At 46.4% G+C, this 21,727-nt stretch overlaps 1 pseudogene; it reads right to left on the minus strand.

The window, feature by feature from the left end:
- Positions 1-20,156: 20,156 nt before the first annotated feature.
- Positions 20,157-20,329, minus strand: LOC147046657 (U2 spliceosomal RNA; annotated as a pseudogene).
- Positions 20,330-21,727: the final 1,398 nt, after the last annotated feature.

Raw genomic sequence — 21,727 nt, forward strand, 5'->3', positions numbered from 1 at the left:
AACACATTAACTGTGCCCAAACCAACAAAACAAAATTCTATGTTATAAAAAAGAACTGAAACAAATACGACGTTTCGACCTTAATCGGTCTTCATCAGGTACTATCAAAACAAAAGAAATGAAAACTCTCCTCCCCCACAAAATTATATTTATATTCTTTAATCAAAGAGCTGGCTAGTTTTTATGTGAGCAGAGAGTTCACCGTTCGAAAGGCAAATGCACAATGAGCCCGTTTTGTACTCGTCTCCTTTTATGCTCTCTTTTCCCCGCCCTTCTTTTTTCTTTATTTCAATTTTCTAACTTTCCGATTTTCTCTTGTATTTTATCCCACTTTATTCACCATACACCACTAAATACATCGGTCCAATTAGTCTCATCCGTTCTGTTGTTTATTGTACATTCATGCAGTAATAGTTTTCCATGTCTTTTTAACCCAATCCTCAATTAATTTTTATCTTTTATACTGTATATGTATTTAACACTCCCAAGATTCCATAAATGATTTCGAACTAATTGGCATTTATACAGTTTAATTGTCAACGTTCCAAAAATAAAAATAAAATAAAAAATTTAAGAGTTCCAAAACAAGGTATTTTAGATTTTTTAGTCTTTTTAAATGTCTTTTAAAATAAAATAAAAAAAACTTTTAATGAAATGTTAAATTTTAGCGACCGCTCTGTCACAATAATGCGACCAGCGCGGTGCAGTTGCGCAGTCGGGGACGCGCTAGGGTTGCGCGTTCGGCGGTGCGCTGCAGTTGCGCGATCGGACAAAATTAAACTTCCTGCGCACTGAGGTCCACTTAAATTTTGGAAAGTACACCAGGTCTTTATAAATATTTTATAAATTTCAGCGGCCGCTCTGTCACAATAATGCGACCAGCGCGGTGCAGTTGCGCGGTCGGCGACGCGTTACAGTTGCGCGTTCGAACAAGAATGCGCAAATGCAAAAATGACGTTTATTTATTTTATTTTTTTTGCTTGGAACGGATTCAAAATATTTTCCATTATTTGTAATGGGAAAACATGACCAACACATTGTACTCTGGCGCACCTAAAGACCAAAGTTGGTACTGCACCCCTGTGACTGGTGGCACTTAGAAAATATTCGCCGAGTTGGCGGGGACCTCCAGGCGGAGACCGTTATTTTCCGTCATTCGAGGCCGGCTGCAGAACCGGCGCTGGGCGGACGCCAGAGCTTTGCAGGGCCGGTGGCACTTAGAAAATATTCGCCAAGTTGGCGTTGATCTCCAGGCGGAGACCGTTATTTTTCGTCATTCGAGGCCGGCTGCGGAACCGGCGCTGGTCGGACGCCGAAGCTCGGCAGGGCCGATGGAACTTAGAAAATATTTGCCGAGTTGGCGGGGACCTCCAGGCGGAGACCGTTATTTTTCGTCATTCGAGGCCGGCTGCAGAACCGGCGCCGGTCGGACGACGAAGCTCGGCAGGGCCGTGGCACTTAGAAAATATTCCCCAAGTTGGCGTTGATCTCCAGGCGGAGACCGTTATTTTTCGTCATTCGTGGCCGGCTGCGGAACCGGCGCTGGTCGGACGCCGGAGCTCGGCAGGGCCGTTGGCACTTAGAAAATATTCGCCGAGTTGGCGGGGAGCTCCGGGCGGAGACCGACATTTTTCGTCATCCGGGTTCGACCCGTGAACCGGCGTTGGGCGGACGCCAGAGCCACGCAGAGCCGGTGGCACTTAGAAAATATTCGCCGAGTTGGCTGGGAGCTCCGGGCGGAGACCGACAGTTTTCGTCATCCGGGTTCGACCCGGGAACCGGCGTTGGGCGGACGCCATAGCAACGCAGAGCCGGTGGCACTTAGAAAATATTGGAGCCATGTTGTCTGGGGCTTCATGCCCCTGGTAGGGTCACCCATGGCAGAAGGGTCCTAGGTGAGGGGCCAGACAAAGCACGGCTCAGAAGACCCCTGATGATGATTACAATAAATGGACGTCGTTTTCCCTCGCCCGGACGCGGGTCACCGGGGCCCCTCTCTGGAGCCAGGCCTGGAGGTGGGGCTCGAAGGCGAGCGCCTGGTGGCCGGGCCTTCGCTCATGGGGTCCGATCGGGCATAGCCCGAAAAGAAAACGTGGGTCCCCCTTCCAATGGGCTCACCACCTATAGGAGGGGCCAAAGGGGTCGGGTGCATAGTGAGCTGGGCGGCGGCCAAAGGCGGGGACCTTGGCGGTCCGATCCCCGGCTGCAGAAACTGGCTCTAGGGACATGGAATGTCACCTCTCTGGCTGGAAAGGAGCCTGAGCTGGTGTGTGAGGCAGAAAGGTTCCGACTAGATATAGTCGGACTTGCCTCCACACATAGTTTGGGCTCTGGTACAAGTCCTCTCGAGAGGGGTGGACTCTCTTCCACTCTAGAGTTGCCCACGGTGAGAGGCGTCGAGCAGGTGTTGGCATACTTATTGCCCCCCGGCTGGGCGCCTTCACATTGGGGTTCACCCCGGTGAGCGAGAGGGTAGCCTCCCTCCGCCTTCGGGTGGGGGGACGGGTCCTGACTGTTGTCTGTGTCTATGCACCGAACGGCAGCTCAGAGTACCCACCCTTCTTAGAGTCCCTGGAGGAAGTGCTGGAGAACGCTCCTTCTGGGGACTCCATCGTTCTACTGGGTGACTTCAATGCTCACGTGGGCAATGACAGTGAGACCTGGAAGGGCGTGATTGGGAGGAACGGCCCCCCCGATCTGAACCCGAGCGGTGTTCTATTATTGGAATTCTGTGCTCGACACGGATTTTCTATAATGAACACCATGTTCAAGCATAAGGGTGTCCATGTGTGCACTTGGCACCAGGACACCCTAGGCCGCAGTTCGTTGATCGACCTTGTAGTCGTGTCATCGGATTTGCGGCCGCATGTTTTGGACACTCGGGTGAAGAGAGGGGCGGAGCTGTCAACTGATCACCACCTGGTGGTGGGTTGGCTCCGATGGTGGGGGAAGATGCCGGTTCGACCTGGCAGGCCCAAACGCTCTGTGAGGGTCTGCTGGGAACGTCTGTCAGAATCCCCTGTCAGGAAGAGCTTCAACTCCCACCTCCGGCAGAGCTTTTCCCACGTCCCGGGGGAGGCGGGGGACATTGAGTCCGAGTGGACCTTGTTCCGCGCCTCCATTGTTGAGGCAGCCGACCGGAGCTGTGGCCGTAAGGTTGTTGGTGCCTGTCGTGGCGGCAATCCTCGAACCCGGTGGTGGACACCGGCGGTAAGGGATGCCGTCAAGCTGAAGAAGGAGTCCTATAGGGCCTTTTTGGCCTGCGGGACTCCGGAGGCAGCTGACAGGTACCGGATGGCCAAGCGGAACGCGGCTTCGGCGGTTGCTGAGGCAAAAACTCGGGCGTGGGAGGAGTTTGGCGAGGCCATGGAGAATGACTTCCGCTTCGAGGAAATTCTGGTCCACCATCCGGCGTCTCAGGAGGGGGAAGCAGTGCACGGTCAACACTGTTTACAGTGGAGATGGTGTGCTGCTGACCTCGACTCGGGATGTCGTGAGTCGGTGGGGGGAATACTTCGAAGACCTCCTCAATTCCACCGACACGCCTTCCATTGTGGAAGCAGGGCCTGGGGACTCTGAGGCGGACTCTCCAATCTCGGAGGTCGAAGTCACTGAGGTAGTCAAAAAACTCCTCGGTGGCAAGGCCCCGGGGGTGGATGAGATCTGCCCGGAGTTCTTAAAGGCTCTGGATGTTGTGGGGCTGTCATGGCCGACACGCCTCTACAGCATTGCGTGGACATCAGGGACGGTGCCTCTGGATTGGCAGACTGGGGTGGTGGTTCCCCTCTTTAAGAAGGGGGACCGGAGGGTGTGTTCCAATTACAGGGGAATCACACTCCTCAGCCTCCCTGGTAAGGTCTATTCAGGGGTGCTGGAGAGGAGGATCCGTCGGGAGGTCGAACCTCGGATTCAGGAGGAGCAGTGTGGCTTTCGTCCTGGCCGTGGAACAGTGGACCAGCTCTACACCCTCGGCAGGATCCTCGAGGGTGCATGGGAGTTCGCCCAACCAGTCCACATGTGTTTTGTGGACTTGGAGAAGGCGTTCGACCGTGTCCCTCGGGAGGTTCTCTGGGAGGTGCTTCGGGAGTACGGGGTGCCGAGCCAACTGATAAGGGCGGTTCGGTCCCTGTATCACCGATGCCAGAGTTTGGTCCGCATTTCCGGCAGTAAGTCGGATTCGTTCCCAGTGAGGGTTGGACTCCGCCAAGGCTGCCCTTTGTCACCGATTCTGTTCATAATTTTTATGGACAGAATTTCTAGGCGCAGCCGAGGCGTTGAGGGGGTCCGGTTTGGGGACCTCAGCATCGCGTCTCTGCTTTTTGCAGATGACGTGGTGCTGTTGGCTTCTTCAGTCCGTGATCTCCAGCTCTCACTGGAGCAGTTCGCAGCCGAGTGTGAAGCGGTCGGGATGAGGGTCAGCACCTCCAAATCCGAGTCCATGGTCCTCGGTCGGAAAAGGGTGGAATGCCCTCTCCGGATCGGGGATGAGATCCTGCCCCAAGTGGAGGAGTTCAAGTATCTTGGGGTCTTGTTCACGAGTGAGGGCAGGATGGGGCGCGAGATCGACAGGCGGATCGGTGCAGCGTCGGCAGTAATGCGGACTCTGTACCGGTCCGTCGTGGTGAAGAGAGAGCTGAGCCAAAAGGCAAAGCTCTCGATTTACCGGTCGATCTACGCTCCTGCCCTCACCTATGGTCACGAGCTATGGGTCGTGACCGAAAGAACGAGATCCAGGATACAAGCGGCTGAAATGAGTTTCCTCCGCAGGGTGTCCGGGCTCTCCCTTAGAGATAGGGTGAGAAGCTCGGTCATCCGGGAGAGACTCGGAGTAGAGCCGCTGCTCCTCCACGTTGAGAGGAGCCAGATGAGGTGGCTCGGGCATCTCATCAGGATGCCTCCTGGACGCCTCCCTGGGGAAGTGTTCCGGGCATGTCCCACCGGTAGGAGACCCCGGGGTCGACCCAGGACGCGCTAGAGAGACTACGTCTCTCGGCTGGCCTGGGAACGCCTTGGGATCCCCCGGGATGAGCTGGAGGAAGTGGCTGGGGAGAGGGAGGTCTGGGAGTCCCTCCTAAAGTTGCTGCCCCCGCGACCCGACCCCGGATAAGCGGAAGAAGATGAAGGTGAAGAAGGTGAAGGGTTCGACCCGGGAACCGGCGTTGGGCGGACGCCATAGCAACGCAGAGCCAGTGGCACTTAGAAAATATTGGCCGAGTTGGCGGGGACCTCCAGGCGGAGACCGTTATTTTTCGTCATTCGAGGCCGTCTGCAGAACCGGCGCTGGGCGGACGCCAGAGCTTTGCAGGGCCGGTGGCACTTAGAAAATATTGGCCGAGTTGGCGGGGACCTCCAGGCGGAGACCGTTATTTTTCGTCATTCAAGGCCGTCTCCAGAACCGGCGCTGGGCGGACGCCAGAGCTTTGCAGGGCCGGTGGCACTTAGAAAATTTTCGCCAAGTTGGCGTTGATCTCCAGGCGGAGACCGTTATTTTTCATCATTCGAGGCCGGCTGCGGAACCGGCGCTGGTCGGACGCCGAAGCTCGGCAGGGCCGGTGGCACTTAGAGACCTATTCTGAATTACACCTAACACAACTTTAGATCTATTGAATGAATAAATGAATGAAGTCGTTTAAATAATGATTTTGGTTAAATACTAGGTATATACAGAAATCCTACAGCACAAAATGGGCAGAGTTTACTTATGTGAAAAGGAGTGGGAAGAGGATTTATTGAATTTATTTAATCTATTTTAATTCCAAGGAAAATTTGAATTTGCTCTAAATCCTGATTTAACCAAAGAATGGTGCCAAATTTTCACATACGTCTTAATAGAACGTATTAAACATTTAGTTAAATTGATAGAAGTTGTTAATAAGAGCGAGTGGAGTAACATGAGACCTTGTTTGAAAAGGAGTGGGAAGAAGACCTATTTAATTTATTTAATGGGAAAAAGTAAGACTTATTTAGCTTATTTAATCTATTTTTATTCCCAGGCAAAATTGGATGTGCTGCAATTCAAAATTTCACCACATGATGGTGCCAAATCTTGACTATAGATCTGATAGGACGTACTAAACGCTTAGTTAAATTGATAGAAGTTGGTCATATGAGCGAGTGGAGTAACGAGATCTATTCTGAATTACACATAGCGCACACAACTTTGGATCTTTTGAATGAGACCTGAGGACATATTAAACGCTTAGTTAAATTGATAGAAGTTGATAAGAGCGAGTAGAGTAACATGAGATATGTTCTGAATTACACATAGGTACACACAACTTTGGATCTTTTGAATGGATGAATATTTGATAATGATAATTTAAATTATGACGTATAAATACTAGTTATAAACAGAAAATCTACTACACAAAATAGGCAGAGTTTACTTGTTTGAAAAGGAGTGGGAAAAATACTTATTTAATTTATTTTGACATGAGACTTGTTGTGAATTACACAACACAACTTTGGATCTTTTGAATAAATAAATGAATGAGTAAAGTCATTTAAATATTGATTTTGTATAAATACTAGGTATAGACGCAAAAACTACTACACAAAATGGGCAGGCTTTACTTGTTTGAAAAGGAATGGGAAGACGACCTACTTAATTTATTAAATGGGAACTGTTAGGAATGTTCCGACTCTAACTTATTTTGCAAGAACCACACGGGAGACAGTATGCCCTTTGAACACTTGCAAGTGGAGAATTTGTTCGTTACTGTAGATACAGCAATGTCCGAACAAAGTCTGCCGTTGGAGTCATGCAAGAGGCTATTTATTGAGAGAAGAAGGGTGGGGGTGAGAGTGGCCAAGGTGGGGGTGACAATTTACATGTGTGGTGGCCAAGGTGGGGGTGAAACCCCTGGCCTCTGATCACATCATAGCAGGGGTTGTTTTACGATGTTGAGTAGACAGAACAACTTTGATTGCGTCTTCTACAGTTGGTCAATCAGTGCAAAGGATCTTAGCACTTTGTTCTACTACTTTGTTAAGACAGGACAAGCTTAGGTTAATTATTACTGATTACATTCCAACATAATATGATCAACCTAATCTATTCAACCCTAACATATCCCTCCTGTTTATCATATGATGTTGTCAAGAAAAACAATTAAAAAAAACCCCACAGAAACAGCATATCATTGTACCCCTCACTTGCGAAGCATTTTCGATGGCCAAATCATTAAGTTTCTGTAAGACATGTACGGCTAAACAGCATCATCGCAATCTACGTAGATCAATTTTAGTGTGTGAGTAAAAAACCTGCGGCAAGATGTTATAATGCAGGAAAAGTCTCACACGGTCCCTCTGCCTTAGGCGACCATAATGTTATCAATAACAACAGTCAAGACAAAAACTGCTCGTGATTGTTCAGCCGTCGGGGGCTTGGCACGCCCACTGTTGGAGGGTGAGCACAATTCTCACCCCTCTGCAGCACTGCTTCGTCGGGGGAGAACCTGGAAGTGTCTGCCGCGCGGTTGTCGTCTTCAGTCTTCAGTGGCCAGGGTAGACTACCTGGCCACCAAGGGGGAAGAGGATTATTCTGCCTCTATTTGAATTGGGGGCGGGGACGCTGTCGATGGTGGATCTGCTTCCTTGCTGGAACCGTCGTGTTGCAGTCATCAAGTCCAGAACCATCCCCAGACAGGATCATGAGAGTCAAAGGTCACAACAGCCCTGCGTCGACGTCCAGAAGAGTTGCGTGCTGTCGTCAGCTGATGATGTTGTATCCTGTAGGTGTGGTCTGTCACCCACACTGGTGCACACACTCTTGTCCAGTTGGCGGGCAGCATCGGACAACCACTTGAAATGGCTCTCTCATCCTGACACTTAGCAGTGACATCCAAAGCTCCCATCCAGTGTCCTCCTGGAGAGCAGTCGTCGTTGATGCATTTGTGGGTCTCGTTTCCGTGGATGTAACATGTATAGTTCACTCCAGCTGGTCTCTCTGTGTAGGCCACTTGCGGCAACGTTCGTCCTTTAACAGTTGCGTTGACATTAACCAAAAAAAACAAAACTCAACACACAAAAAAAACAGCTTGCGAATTAATCAGATTTTTTTTTTCAAATTTTGTTTTGTAATGTGTGCAATCCACAATTTTGCTTCATCCAATTCCAGAAAACATGTTTTCTCTGCCTGTCGAATTTGTCATCAGGGTGAGACACAAATGAGCACTAGTGTAAACCAGTTTTCTGTCTACAAACAGATTTCTTTCTTTTCCTCTCTTTTTTATTTTTTATTTTCATTCTTCAAATTTTTTTCTTTTTTGCGGTGCAAATTGGATAGACCACAGTCTAACAAATTTCTTTCGTACACAGGTTTAGCCAATTTTATCAGTTTAACAAATATGCACACACATGCACAGCTCTCGGTGCGAGGGGAGGGGACCTGGCATCAATGATTCGTCACAAGCTGGCCATTTCTTGCGGTCGATCATGAAGCTGGTCCCACCCACGCACGCGAGGACAGCACATTCTAATTTTTCTATTTATCTTTTAGAAACAAGTTGTATTACTTTACCACTTGATTTGCAAATTTTAACTTCAGTGTGCACACATAATTTGATCCCTCGTCATAACCTAAAAAAAATGTTTTAAACCAAAAGTAGGACCATGAGAGGTCAAAGGAGAGGAAGCCCGTCATGCAAATTTGGCTTTTCCTCTGCCCCTTCCTCCACCCTTTGATTGGTCTCGTTTTGCATAACGACACTCTCTTGCAAAGTGTCCTCGTCTCCCACAGTTCCAACAGTTGTCAGAATCTGGTGGGGGTTTTGAACCATATGGCGGCCTTGCGTCTGCGCACTGGGGCCTTATTGTGTTCTGGTCTGACAAACACTTGTGACCTCATCACTTTTTATCTTTCCATTTTTGGTCTTTTGAATTTGTTCTCTTAGCTCTTGTGAAGTTTTCAACCACACTATAGCACATTGCAATTCTCTCTCATCACCTTCAAGAGCTAGAGATTTACCGTTTTTATTTCCTATCTTAACTTGGTATTTTTAGATTTTTCCATTTTTTTTTTCAATTTTTTGTTTTTCTTTTTTGAGGATCCTTAATGTAGGATTAAATTGACCCTTCAACAAAATTGCCTCTTAGTCAAATTATCCTACCAGTCACACACTCAACCACACAATTTAGCGCTTTTTAACTTTTAGGCCTATCTCGGATGGGTGCAAAAACCCTTCCAAACAGCTAGGAAAAAACGGACAAAAAAAGAACCTACGCCCTTCTCCAATTAAGAAAAAGAAGCTCTGTCTTTTTTTTAAACCCGTTCCATCCACTGGGTCTAGAACCCCAGCTGTTTCTTAGCTCGGACAAACCAAACCGTAAACCTCATAGCTCGGACAAACCAAAGCCGTATATCTTGTGCACCTTTAACTTTTTACGCGTTTACACAATTTTAGGGCTTTAACTTACTTGTCCCCTGGTTCGTTGCACTGCCGGATCCCGTCAATCCACTGTTGTCAGACGAAGGCAGACCTAAGATGCTGGCCCAGCGAAGAATTTTCTTGCCAGGTCTTTTCTTTACCAGGTCTTCCTAATGGACGCTGGCTTGTCAACAATGCAGTACGTCGTCCTCCGTCGATCAGCAGTGGGTATGTTGGAATCCGGGTCACGGCACCAAAATGTTAGGGATGTTCTGACTCTAACTTATTTTGCAAGAACCACACGGGAGACAGTATGCCCTTTGAACACTTGCAAGTGGAGAGTTTGTTCGTTACTCTAGATACAGCAATGTCCGAACAAAGTCTGCCGTTGGAGTCATGCAAGAGAGTATTTATTGAGAGAAGAAGGGTGGGGGTGAGAGTGGCCAAGGTGGGGGTGACATTTGACATGTGTGGTGGTCACCTCAGCAAATGGTTAACCACTTCAGAGGGTCCCAGTTTATTGTTTTACGAGGTCGTGGAAATAAAACCTAGTGGAGCCTTCCAGATGACTAACTAAACAACACACCATTTGGAAAGTGTCAACAACTGAATGGTTAAACTTTTCAGAGTCAAGGAAAGGTAAAAGGTTCAAACAAAGTTCATCATTCTAGTCTACATCCCAACATAATCATACGATCAAGATAGTTTATAAACCCTAACAGTTATTGGTTTTTATTCAAAAACAATAAATAGCCTGACGTGACAGGGAATCGAAAACAGGAGGCGGGGCTGTGGAAGCTCCGCATCCTAACCACTGGACCATCAGGGACACCTTGGAAAAGAATGCAAGACATAAATGCAAACGTCGATGAAATGGGGCACCATACAAAAGAACACCTTATTTGGGGAAACGAGATCATGTCAACGATGTCATCCTACTGGGGAATGTTTCTTTTTTCTCTTAGGCTCCATGAAAACGGTTCGTCAGCAAAAAATCTCGTATTGTCGCACAGAAACTCAAATTGCGCGGGGAAGACAGGGGACGCGTTGCCGCTTTTATATGTCAGCCAATCACGGCACCCGTCAAGCAGACTAAGCCTCGTCTGTGTGTCAGCCAATCACGGCACCCGTCGAGCAGACGAAGCCTCCTCTTTCATCGATGAGGTCTCCATTCCATAATGATACATGCCTCGATGCAAGCTGCACTGAACACTTCCTGGAATACTCGATACAAGCATCAGCATCCCGCGACACAATACGACTTTTGAGCATTATCAACTGTAGTCTGGAACTGTGCATTTTTGTCGGCTGTTGGTCTGTCCTTTTGAAGAATGCTCCAGATTGTTGTTCCTCGCACATCACAAGTATGGATTTTTAAGAAATGTTTCCTTCCTAAAGTAAAATGACAGATTTAAATTCAAATGGGTACCACCAGAAATGATCGAACGCCCTAAAATGGATTGTGATTAACAAAGGCTTCCTTCAAACCACTGACATTTAGGTAAAGAAAATGTCTGAGTCTGCTAACACCTAAGGAAAAAGGAAACGGCACGACCGTCTTGACCTCAGTAATGACTGTCCCTGCTGAGTGAGCACATATATTGAGTGACTCACTGGTGACCTTGAGATTATGCAAAGATGATTTTTGCTGCATTTTTTCATTGCAGAAGAAGACCCAGCCCCAGGTCTTCTTGAGACATAAAGGGAAATGTGCTTTCAGCAGTTTGCAAACATATTTTTTAAGGTTGTGTTAAACATATAATCATATTAATATAATATCTAGTATTGGAGTGCTTGTGTGGATTGGTGAGGGGTGAGGAATGTGCAGGCACACTGCATGAACTTGTTTTCTGCAAAGTGTTGTAAAACAGGCCGAGACAGGGAGTACGGGATGGTACGGGACGAAGGGAGTACCGGACGATAACACCTCAAGGTCGGTGAGGAACGAGAACAAAGAACAACAGCACGTCAGGTGGTTGGGCTTCGAGAGGAAAAAACCCAACCCCCTGACCACAGTGATGACACCTCGACGGGGAGGAGATGGCCATCGACCAATCATCACACAATATTTTGCATGCTTTAATATTCATATTGTGTTTCTTTAAAACTGGGCAACCCGGAAGAATGTGGTGGTCACAAAAACGCACGAGTTTTAGTGTGAGGCACCCGGGACCCAGGCCTGTATTAGTGCACTTTGTTAGGAATAAACAATTGGTAAATTTGGTCTGATTGATCTACTGGTCTTCTCTTTGACAGAACGAACTCGCAAAATTGTTAGGTGCGCCAGTGCGTGGATTGGGACAGAGAAACTTGTATTAAGTGTTGATCGCAATTTGGAGTCAGATCAATAGCTAAAAATCCGTATCCTAACAGACACTTGGCTTTTGTTGCTGCTCTGACACAAATAAAGGAGCACTTACCCTTCCAGATCATATTGTCCAGTTTTCTCATCCACCGACGAAGCCAGGTTATTGTCAGACCACTCAATTTCAGTATTGCCCACCGAAACAGAATCTAGCACCAACACCTGCCCAATCCTACCAACATAAAATCCCCTGCATAAATTGTGGATTTAAACCCCTGTATGCCAACCGCCTTTCCCTCGTATCTACACCATCCTCCTCCTACACCAGCCTCAGTTGTCAAGCCAAAGTAAGCACCCATCACCAGCGTGTAGCAGTTCAAAGGCCTTCTGTTCGGCCTCTGGAAAGCTGAGGCCTCTTTCAATAGGCTTAGGGGAGGGACAATGTGCTTTGTGAAATTCCCCATTGATAGTTTATTGTGTACTTCCACAACCTCCTTGTGCATTGCACAGTAGACTCAGCCATCAGTTCTCTAAAGATGGCGTCAGAGAGTGAGAAGCAGCGCAGACCATGTCAGGACGTTTCCTAGGATCATTAACGGACTCTGTTCAATATTTGACACTGGCTGTAAGACGGGGTGCTTCATGCAAGACAGTATTTATTGAGAGAAGAAGGGTGGGGGTGAGAGTGGCCAAGGTGGGGGTGAAACCCCTGGCCTCTGATCACATCATAGCAGGGGTTGTTTTACGATGTTGAGTAAACAGAACAACTTTGATTGTGTCTTCTACAGTTGGTCAATCATTGCAAAAGATCTTAGCACTTTGTTCTACTACTTTGTTAAGACAGGACAAGCTTAGGTGAATTATTACTGATTAGATTCCAACATAATATGATCAACCTAATCTATTCAACCCTAACATATCCCTCCTGTTTATCATATGATGTTGTCAAGAAAAACAATTAAAAAAACCAAAAAAACACAGAAACAGCATATCATTGTACCCATCACTAATGAAGCATTTTCGATGGCCAAATCATTAAGTTTCTGTAAGACATGTACGGCTAAACAGCATCATCGCAATCTACGTAGATCAATTTTAGTGTGTGAGTGAAAAACCTGCGGCAAGATGTTATAATGCAGGAAAAGTCTCACACGGTCCCTCTGCCTTAGGCGACCATAATGTTATCAATAACAACAGTCAAGACAAAAACTGCTCGTGATTGTTCAGCCGTCGGGGGCTTGGCACGCCCACTGTTGGAGGGTGAGCACAATTCTCACCCCCTCTGCAGCACTGCTTCGTCGGGGGAGAACGTGGAAGTGTCTGCCGCGCGGTTGTCGTCTTCAGTCTTCAGTGGCCAGGGTAGACTACCTGGCCACCAAGGGGGAAGAGGATTATTCTGCCTCTATTTGAATTGGGGGCGGGGACGCTGTCGATGGTGGATCTGCTTCCTTGCTGGAACCGTCGTGTTGCAGTCATCAAGTCCAGAACCATCCCCAGACAGGATCATGAGAGTCAAAGGTCACAACAGCCCTGCGTCGACGTCCAGAAGAGTTGTGTGCTGTCGTCAGCTGATGATGTTGTATCCTGTAGGTGTGGTCTGTCACCCACACTGGTGCACACACTCCTGTCCAGTTGGCGGGCAGCATCGGACAACCACTTGAAATGGCTCTCTCATCCTGACACTTAGCAGTGACATCCAAAGCTCCCATCCAGTTTCCTCCTGGAGAGCAGTCGTCGTTGATGCATTTGTGGGTCTCGTTTCCTTGGATGTAACATGTGTAGTTCACTCCAGCTGGTCTCTCTGTGTAGGCCACTTGCGGCAATGTTAGTCCTTTAACAGTTGCGTTGACATTAATCCAAAAGAGTTCAATCACAGGTTCTTTTCTGTGAGTCCAATAAAATCCATGTGCATGATTTGGAATGGGTAAGATGGTTTTGGAAATGAGCCTCTCTTAGGTCTCATGTTTCCTTGTGGATTATGTTTTAGACAAACAGGACATGCTTTACAAAATTTTTTTTTAAGTAAGCATCTAAACCAAAAGGTAAAGAATTGTTGATGTATGATGGACCTCATCCCTCCTGTCGACACATGGCAAGGCCCATGTGTCGCAATTGCTGCTGCCTTAAAAAGTGTTTAGAAGCGTGTGTGGGTCAGGCACACTCAACCACACAACTTAGCGCTTTTTTACTTTTAGGCCTATCTCGGATGGGTGCAAAAACCCTTCCAAACAGCTAGGAAAAAAACGGACAAAAAAAGAACCTACGCCCTTCTTCAATTAAGAAAAAGAATCTCTGTCTTTTTTAACCCGTTCCATCCACTGGGTCTAGAACCCCAGCTGTTTCTTAGCTTGGACAAACCAAACCGTAAACCTCATAGCTCGGACAAACCAAACCGTAAACCTCATAGCTCGGACAAACCAAAGCCGTATATCTTGTGCACCTTTCACAACCTTGTGCACCTTTAACTTTTTACGCGTTTCACAACAACAACACAATCACACAATTTTAGGGCTTTAACTTACTTGTCCCCTGGTTCGTTGCACTGTCGGATCCCGTCAATCCACTGTTGTCCGACGAAGGCAGACCTAAGATGCTGGCCCAGCGAAGAATTTTCTTGCCAGGACTTTTCTTTACCAGGTCCTCCTAATGGACGCTGGCTTGTCGACAATGCAGCACGTCGTCCTCCGTCGATCAGCAGTGGGTATGTTGGATCCGGGTCACGGCACCAAAATTTTAGAGATGTTCCGACTCTAACTTATTTTGCAAGAACCACACGGGAGACAGTATGCCCTTTGAACACTTGCAAGTTGAAAATTTGTTCGTTACTGTAGATACAGCAATGTCCGAACAAAGTCTGCCGTTGCATTCATGCAAGACAGTATTTATTGAGAGAAGAAGGGTGGGGGTGAGAGTGGCCAAGGTGGGGGTGAAACCCCTGGCCTCTGATCACATCATAGCAGGGGTTGTTTTACAATGTTGAGTAAACAGAACAACTTTGATTGCGTCTTCTACAGTTGGTCAATCAGTGCAAAGGATCTTAGCACTTTGTTCTACTACTTTGTTAAGACAGGACAAGCTTAGGTTAATTATTACTGATTACATTCCAACATAATATGATCAACCTAATCTATTCAACCCTAACAGACACCCTGAACCGGTAGCCAGCCGATCGCAGGGCAGACAGAGACGAACAACCACCTGCACTTGCACACACCTAGGGGCAATTTGGAGTGCTCAATCGGCCTACCAAGCATGGTTTTTGGAATGCGGGAGGAAACCAGAGTGCCTGGAGAAAACCCACACAGGCACGGGGAGAACAAACCAAACTCCACACAGGGAGGGTCAGAGGTGGAATCGAACTCCCCCTAACTGTGATGCAGACATGCTAACCAGTGCGCCACCGACCTACCCAAACCGCTAACATTTAGGTCAAAATATGTGTGAGTCTACTAACACCTAAGGATACGGAGAACAGCACGGCCGTCTCGACCTCCGTACTGAAATGACTGTCACTGGTTGCAGAGCTGGATGACTGTAACCTTAGGGCTGGATGTCCTTGAGACACGAGGCTGCAGCAGCTGCTGATGATGATCTGACATAAAAAAAGGAACACTTACCCTTCCAGGTCATATTGTCCAGTTTTCTCAGCCACAGACAGTGCCAGGATATTGTCAGACCATTCCATTACAGTATTCCCCACCAAAACAGCATCCAGAACCAACACCTGCCCAATCCTGCCAACACCAAAACCCCTGCATAAAATCTAAATCAGCTATATTTGCCAGGTTTGTGCATGCCAAACGAGGAATATGACTCCAGTTGATCTCAGCCTCTGTACGACATTTAAGTGACTGACAACATTCAGGTAACTAACAACATTTAAGTGGCGAGAGCAGGATGTTATTGCACAGTGATGTCTCTGAGACTCTATGAGTGGTGTGAGTTCATCAGAGCTACAGCCTGGGGAAGAAGCTGTGCCTTTGTCTGCTGGTTTTTGCGTACAGCTCTCTATAACGCCGTCCGGAGGGGAGAAGTTTGAACAGACTGTGACCTGGGTGAGAAGGGTCTGCAGAGATGATACTTGCACAATTCCTGGTCCTGGTGAGGCTGGTCCCCATTATCTTTTCCACAGACCTGATTGTCCGTTACAGTCTGTGCTTGTCTTGTTTGGTGGTCGAGCCAAACCAGACAGTGATGGAGGTGCAGAGGATAGACTGGATGATGGCAGTTGAAGAGAGAGCAACAGCAATGTGTACATATTTTGTTAGGTTAGACAATCTCATATACGTTTTAATGTACATATGTGTGCAAATCTTCTCATTATTTTATATAAACACAACTACTCTGAATACAACACACAGAACTGTGTAAACACACACACATAGACATATAGACACAGACACACTCACACACACTCTCACACACACACACACACACACACACACACACACACACACACACACACACACGCGCACACACACACACACACACACACACACACACACACACACACACACACACACACACGCGCACACACACACACACACACACACACACACACAAACAAACAATACCCAATGCAGCTATATAATGTGGACATGATTCTCCAAATCTACATTGAAGTTATAATGAATCGTAAAAAATAAACTAACTATGGCGAAACGATTGCGAAGAATGACAATATCATTGAATGACAAGATGAAGAATAAAAACATCTCAAAATTAGCGACATGGGCATGAAAAGGTTTCAACGATCATAAGGGGTGTCCCTGGCACACTTTGTAAAGCAGACAACACTGACTAATAAATTTAGAGAAAGTTGTTTCCACCCAGTTTCAAACTAGGAGTCTTTCGCATCTTAGAAGAACATGATGACTGCTGTGATGTCCAAATTATTTTGGGAAGCCCGGCAAAAGTTCAACAAAAGTGAGTGAGGAATAAAGCAGGGACTTATGAACTTTTTGATTTGCTTTTCAAAACTGTGCCCGCAAAAGCAATTTTTTCATACAAAGAAATAAACTCCGTGTTGGCAAATTGAAGCCCGATTTGTCGAGCCCAGGCTGTGAGTCGTTTTGCTAAAGGGTACTTGATTTGAGACTGGGTGAAGACCAGGTTTCGCACTTTTGTTGAACTTTTGCCGGGCTTTTCAAAAGGCTATGTGTGTCGGTGCAGTTTCCATGGTGTAGTGGTTATCACATTTGCCTCGCACGCTAAAGGTCCCTCGTGTGAAACAGGTTGGAAACAAGTCTTATGATCCTTTTGATTTGCTCTACAAAACTGTAAAAGTAATTTTCTCACGCAAAGAAATAGACTCAATAGAATTGAACCTCAGTTTGCCGAGCCGAGACTGTGAATAGTTTAGCTAAAACGGCCTATTGCGTTTTGTCCAAGATGTGCGTCGTTGAGCAAGGAAAACAAAAATGTGGAGTAATGTTTTTGCAACAGATTTTAGGTTGTTTAATGGCGGTCAGTGCACAAGGCACTTCAGCAGATGAAACAACGTCACACTCCAGATCAGAAGGCTTTATACTGACCAAAATCAGGAACTAGGAAGGGAATGGGAGGGAAGGATAAGGTCAGTTATGTTATCACCTGAATGTCCTGTTATTTACTGAATGTTTTGTGACGATGTGTCATGGAACTTTACTAAACTGTAGGTACAGCAATGTTCGAACAGACTCTGCCGTTAGTCTCTTACAAGAGCATATTTATTGAGAACAAGTAGGGTGGGGGTGACATTTGACATGTTTGGTGGTCACCTCAGCAAATGGTTAATCAGTGCAGAGGGTCCCAGTTGGTGGTCACCTCAGCAAATGGTTAATCAATGCAGAGGGTCCCAGTTTATTGTTTTACGAGGTCGTGGAAATAAAACCTAGTGGAGCATTTTAGATGACTATGTAAACAAGGATGTTTCCACAGCATTAGGAAAGGTTCAACAAATGAATGGTTAAACTTTTCAGGGTCAAGGAAAGGTAAAAGGTTCAAACAAAGTTCATCATTCTAGTCTACATCCCAACATAATCATACGATTAAGATAGTTTATAATCCCTAACAAGTAGGAAGTGAATACTCTGTGCACTTTTCCAGCTCACTATCTGGGCTCCCAGGCTTTCCTCTCTTTTCTGATATTGACGGCGATTCAGAGGAAGGACTGTTCAGATGCGAGTCGTTTAGCTTTTTGCGCACAAGGAATCTGGGTGTCTGCACTCAACTCATCTGTGGCTATTTCTTGTGACATGTCACTTTTCGTTTGTCTGCTTCCCACATGCCCCTTCCTTTTCCTCACTTGTTTCCTCTCCACTACTTGTAGGCATTTCTTTTACTCTATCAATTTCCTCTGCATGCCCTGTTGGTGGGGGTGACACATGCCCCTCCCCTTCCTTCTCCTCATCTGTTCCCCCGTTACCTGTTCTCTCGTCACCTGTTCTCTCATCACCTGTTCCCTCATCACATGTTTCCTCCTCACCTGTTACCTCCTCATCCGTTTCCTCTCCACCAATCACAGACAGGCCTTGGCGGGAAATTTGAATTTCCAAAATGTTTGTTAGCTTTATTTTCTTTCACCTGTGTCAACTCTCTCCCAGCCTTCAGTTGGCAAAAGACTTTGGGCACTTTCTGTAGAGATGATCAGGTTATTTACAGAGAATGCACTTTCTGCCATTGGTGCACTCTTCAAAAGTGTGACCAATTACTCTACATTTCCGGCATATTATTTACTCACACGCTTCTGCAAAGTGCCCATGCCGTCCACACTTGCGGCAGAACTTGGGTTGGCCCTGATAATAGATGTAGCCTCGGTTTTCTCCCAAAACTATCATTGATGGGAGATTTTTCAGGAACAATTCCTGATGCCATCTTCATCTCTCACCGTTAGTGATGGGTCCATGAGGCCTCGTGTATCGTTTGGACACATTACCAAACTGTATTGACACTGTGTCAATACTGTGTTGCTCACTGTTGACACCTGATAGACCTTAAATATACTACAGGCAACCTAGTTGGCAGACTCGACTGACACTGATTTGACGACGTAGTATATACATTAATTAATTTAAGTAATTATATTTTATATTGTATTCTTTCACATATTCATTTAAATTTAAAATATACTTTATTTTTTTAGTTACAGTCAATCAATAATGTGAACATTGAAGGAATATAAGAATTTGATCTTGAAATAGTTCATTAGACATCTTGTGCATGAGAGTATGAAACTGCTGAGTGTGTGACAGTGGGAACAAAACAAAATATGTGGTTGGTGCGAGGACGTCTGCGTTCCAGAACAAAAAGATAACCCAGGAGCAGCATGGATGACAAGACCCACAGGGTCACAGCTGGTGGATATCAACTGGTGACCCTATATGGAAATCTACAACCAGGAGGAGCGAGCAAGTTATTCGGCAGGAGAAGAAAGACCAATGAGAGCAAGCTAAAGTTAACTGCAGTTGACACATAGCCAATAGAATAATGACAGAATGCCTTTGTTGATGTGCCATTTGCATATTGTGTAGTATAATTAATGGCTGGGCAACTCGGATGTAGAGTACGTCTGCTGGTGGCAACAGAGGCGTACAGAGGTGTATTGAGAGGGACCCGAGACCCAGGTGATGTATTAGATTTGTGTGTTAGGAATAAATCCACTCGTGTGTGAAAATGCCGGCTTCCTGATACCTTTCTATTGCAGAACGAGCGCGCATATTGTTGGATGAGTGGCAGTTGGGTAAGGTCACAAATTGGAGTCAGATTAGTAACTCGAGTTCATGTTAAATTAGAAAAATATTCCAACAACATGTATCATAACATGAAAATCGAAGTGAACGTGTCGTGAAAGAGGATGCTTGTGCAGTAGGATTTGTTTTTTACAAATTTTTATTTAAAACAATAAGTTTTTCAAATGTTTTGAAATTGAGCCTGTTGTGCTTCTTGGACACAATTTCTCCCGCCTTTGAAAACACCCACTCACACGGCATAGATGAGGCTGGTGTGCAGTGTCTTTTGATTGTCCCAGTATCTGACTTGGGGCTGCTCCAGAATTCTTGATAACTTCGAGGATGAACCGCAAAAGATCAGATATTTTTAACAGAGCTTTGGCACGCTTCCTTGACAGACTCTACTGCTGCTCGTTCGGTCACGTGACCTTTTTGAAGCGATACGTGCACCGACACGGGGCTTCGCTCTATGAGCTCGACACATGCGCCGACGCATCAGTGTTGCAGGACCCATCACTACTCACCGTCATAGCCTGGCCTTTAACCGTGCAATATCTTCCCAGACATTGACATTACCAGCGACTCACCATTCATTTCCTTAAAAGTAAAGCGTACACTATGGTGCCTCCGCATGGCAGCATGGGGAGCTACCATAGCGGAAGCACCACTTAAAGAGATTTAGATTTAAGGAAAGAAACACATAAATAATTCCAAACAACTACAAAATAACACAAAGTCAATTAAAGTAACTTACCATAGTAGATTCTGTAACAAAAGTATAAGGTTATTTGTAACACAATGCTATGTTACAATTTCCTCCACAAAGTGAGTCAAGTTCACTGTCACGTCAGTGGCTGAGAACTTACAAATCAGTAGAGGTGATCGCCTCCCCAGCCAGCTAAGAACATATACTACAATTGATCTTAGCCAAAACGCCGAGAAGCGATGGAATATACGAGTGACGGACTCGCTTACAGGCATCCCTGTCAACCCATTCTCACCGACGGTTACAGTACGGAACAGAGTGCTGCTCTTCTGGGCACTAATAAATCGGCAAACTTGTCTGCCGACTTAATTGTTCACGAGGCATATATGTGTCTCCTTTCAGCAGTCTCTATCCAAATACACAGTGTAGGTACCTCTTAAAAAGGTAGTCCCGATGAACATGAAAGGCAAAGATTGATAAATCGCAAAGAACTTTCCAGGGTCATCATATGTAACCAACGGATGCGCCGAAAAGAGTCGGGCCATAAGTATAGAGTGAAACTGATGCAGAAGTGGCAGTGGTGGGATTTGAACTCACACCTCAGGAGAGACTGGAGACCAAATCCAGCGCAGTCACGAAAGGCGACGACAGCGGGAGCCTAACTTTTTCTTATTATTTTCTTCTTCTTCGTTTTCTGCCACCTACCACCTGCAGTTTCGACATTGAATTTTGTTGACAATTCTATTATAACGTGAAGGCGGATAAGTTGGTTTCTCCACCAGCATCCAGGTTAGTGCTTCCCGACTGAGCTTTATTCATAATGTAATGAAGCCTGTACACAACAGAGGTGAAACAATATGACCTTTGAAGGGTCTTGATACTTTGCAGCTGCACTGATAGGAGTTGGGCAAGGAGACCAGACCTGAATTGATGCAGAAGGGGCTGTGGTGGTATTTCGAACCGACACCTCAGGAGAGACTGGAGCTTTAGATCCAGCACCTTAGACCGCTCGGCCACAATACTTAATTGCTGGGCCACTGTATGGAATTTTCTTGACAATTATATTAAAACTTTGGAATCGGAGGATACATAGCTGGTTTCCCCACCAACAACCAGGTTAGTGCTGTCCTACATCGCCTTATTTATAATGTAACAAGAAAGAAACAACTCGCAGAAAGCCTGGTGATCATCCACAAGAGCCAGCTATCCGGAAAGCAAAAATTGTGGTGCTACAACTTTACATTGTACCAAAGGGTCATGTGCAGTGTTCCCTCTAAGCTGCGCAGCTGCGAAATTGCGCACTGGTCGCAAATAAATAAGAGATGCGGCAGTTCTTTTTAGATTGAATGGCTGTCGGAGCGTGTGCAAGTACAAGAGGAAACGATGAAACTGGGTGACATTTTCTCTTTTTCGAATGAGAACGGTCTCTACAAAACATGCAGTGAAGCCAAAGTGGCGGCCGCGTTTACAGAGGGATAAATATGGAAGGAATGGAAGTTGGAGGCAGCTCGGTGGCGCATTGGATAGCACGTCCGCCTCACAGTTAAGAGTGTGAGTGTGAGTGGGGATGGTTGTTTGTCTCTGTGTGCCGTGCGATCGGCTGGCAACCGGGTCAGGGTGTCCACCGCCAACTGCCCGA

The sequence above is a fragment of the Syngnathus leptorhynchus genome, chromosome 14 (assembly GCF_054491065.1).
Source record: "Syngnathus leptorhynchus isolate UIUO chromosome 14, UIUO_Slep, whole genome shotgun sequence".
NCBI classification, from domain to species: Eukaryota; Metazoa; Chordata; class Actinopteri; order Syngnathiformes; family Syngnathidae; genus Syngnathus; species Syngnathus leptorhynchus.